This window comes from Melozone crissalis, unplaced genomic scaffold (genome assembly GCF_028551555.1).
Source record: "Melozone crissalis strain CALT ecotype California unplaced genomic scaffold, PUWL_Pcris_2 ptg000023l_1, whole genome shotgun sequence".
NCBI lineage: Eukaryota > Metazoa > Chordata > Aves > Passeriformes > Passerellidae > Melozone > Melozone crissalis.
In genome coordinates, this window is record NW_026535801.1 from 34,073,859 (window position 1) to 34,076,970 (window position 3,112).

The window sequence follows — 3,112 nt, forward strand, 5'->3', positions numbered from 1 at the left end:
ATTAATACTTTACCCCTCTGTAGTAGGGTATATTGCAATTGCTCTTACTGTTTCAATTTGGGAATGGCTTCATTCTGACTTACTTCTTGTAGGAACCACATATGCTTTAGAAAAATAATGTTGAGCATTTCTCTGATTGCCACCCGCTGGTTAAGGAACAGGGATTTCCCAGGCCTGCAAAATGGGGGATGAATACTATGTCAAACAGTTGAACTCATTCCTGTAATCCTTTGAGACAACCAACAGTTTCTTCTGTGTGTGCAATTGAGGGTTTGGGGCTGTTTGGTTTTTATATATGAAGGAAATTATGATAATTTGCCAAAAACTACAGAGCATGCTTTTGCTTTTAGGGTTTTGGTGAGGCTTGCCTAGTTTGATAAGGCAGAAAAGGATTTCAGTTTTTCTGGCCACGTTGTTTTGGGTTTCAGTCACACTGAAAATGTGTTCCCTACAAGGGGCTGCTGCAGATGTAGTGCTGGTTCAGCAAGGGATGGAAATGCCACCTGTGTAAGCAAGTCTGGGGCACATGAGTGCTCCTGAAGGCACTGAGGGCTTGCTCTTTGGCTTTCCCAGTCTTCACTGCATCCTGCTCTTTGGCTTTCCCAGTCTTCACTGCATCCTGCTCCTTGGCCTCTGGGGATGCCTGTAAGGGGCTGGGGCTGTAGGACAGGACTGGCCTGGCTGCTGCAGGGACTGCACACAGACTCAGAAGCTGGAGGCTGAGCACAGCCTGGCTGTCCCTCTGGGTATTTGTGGAAATGGGGTGTTGAGCAGGGCTGATGTTCAACCCTGCACGGAGCTGCAGCTGAATTTTGTGTCTATTCATGGCAGACCTCCTTGGAATGTACTAACAGAAACAGGAGGGCTTGCAAGTTGCTTTGCTTAGTGTGTGATGCTGTATTTTGTTATTCCTGTCACAATACTCCTGCCTAGGTACTGCTATTCACAGCTGTGATGGCTTTAAATAAGGTGGCAAAACAATTTCTTTGTAATTCTTGGTTCCATTTCTCGTGATGTTGAATGTTGTCTTTGTATTCCCTACTGAAGATCCTCCTGTCATAGGGAAATTATGTTACTGAGCTAAACTGAGCTCTCTGAGAATGGGGAAAACCAGTTAAATATTGGGGATAGGCTGAGTTTATAGACACACTTTGAATTTCATGTGCAAATAGACCTCAGAAAGGCAGAGTGTAAATGAAGTGAAGAACTGACATGCTCAAAAATCAAGAAACAAGCTGATGTTTATATCACAGTGTTGGTTCTATGGCTAACTGTAGGATGGTACTTTGAATCAGTTTCCTTGGCATAAGTTTTGAGTTAGTTACCATTTCTGTTCTGGCTGTCACATGCAGCCTGTGATGTAACAGTTATAACTCCAGTAGCATTTATGTGATTCATAAACTGTTGTTATGCATTTTTTCCCTGTCTAATCCACAATTTCATTAATGTTGTATTTTGTTTTACATGGTCATTTCAGGGCATGATTTCTCAGGGAAATATGGATGATACCATATGTTGTGAGAGCCAATAACTAATTCCTGCTTTTAAAATGGCTAAAACATTTCCAGGTTTCACTCAAACATTTCACATCATGTAACTTCCATGTTGAATTTCCTTAGGCTTGTCAGGTAAATCATGATGAGAATGTTGAGAGCATTTAAAGATGTCAATAAAATTTACTCTGCCCAACACTTTGTTACTTTTTGGAGAAACATCCATTCTAAGGTAATGAAATGTGTGTGATTTTCTACTTAATTGTCCTTTTTGCCATAGAAATGAATAGTTACTCTGCTGATTTTGAAGTTGCATTTCTGGCTTGACAGTGACATTAACTTTCAGGGTTAGGCAGTGCTGTAATAATACATAATCTGATTCTGGGATAGATCAGTATAAATCTTTAACATAAATATATTCATTTATATAATTAAATTCTTAAAAAGTCACATCATTTTGGGGGAATTTTTTGTTTGTTTTTCCAGTAAAGTTACTTTGGCCACAATCGGATCTGATCCAATGCCCACAAGAGTCATAGACAGCATTAATAAAGTAAAACTTTATTGAAAAGAACTCTGCAGTCAGGTTGACCTTTATGCCTTTGCAGTATTTCTGTCTGCAGCATGTCTTTGGAGTGGTTTGCTTTAAGACCTCAGTAATATAAAGGAGGGATTTTAGTGCTGGTAAATGTGGTAAACACACTACTGTTACAGTTCACAAAAGATATTTCCACATAGCCAGTATGCAGCTTAATTATTTATGAGGTGAATTTGTCTTGATAAGTGACTTTTGTTTAAAAGCAGCAGCATGAGAAATATTAACCCCTGCACTTTGCTGTACACTTCTTTTGTCCATAGTGAGAACATGTGATCATAGTCATCAGCCTTGAGCATCAGCTTCCTCTTGAGGATTTCTGCTTTGACATTTCCATTTCCATGCCCTGTTGCATTCATTGCAAAGTGAATTTCCTCTCTAGGTAAAGCCAGTGTAATTGTATTTTGACTGCCCTAGTCCTCTGTGGTGTTAGAAGTCTGACATAAAATATAAATCTGACATGTGATGTGACTACTTAGAGATCTGTGTTCTCACTCTTGTCATTGCAGCTGGTGTTAGTAGGTAACCAGACTTTTTCTGGATATGCCTGTCATGATGTAGAATGCATCCAGAATTCCATCTGGCTTTCACTTCCTACTTTTAAAAAGCATAAAGGGCTTTTCTCTGAGCATTTTTGTAGAAAGCAGCTGTTTAGTTCCACAAGTTCAGAGTCCTTTAACTGCATCTCAGTTTATGAAGTTGCATCCAATATTCCCTTTCTTTTATTAATGAACTTCTTAAGGTTTTTTCAGGAAAGGTGCACAAATTTTCTTTATGCTCCGCAGAAGAAATGACTGGATACTGAAATGGCCTCAGAAATAAAAATTCAGGGCTGTTTATTCTATAGTTCTTAACATATGTTCCTGATTTTTTTGCCTCCTTTTTTTTTTCCTTTTTAAGAAACCCAACCAAATAAAACCAACCAAACCCCCATACTTATCAAGCTGAGGGGAATTAGCCATTTAGCACAGAACTAATTTTATTATATGCAAATGATTGCATTTTTATCAATTGTATCAGTCAA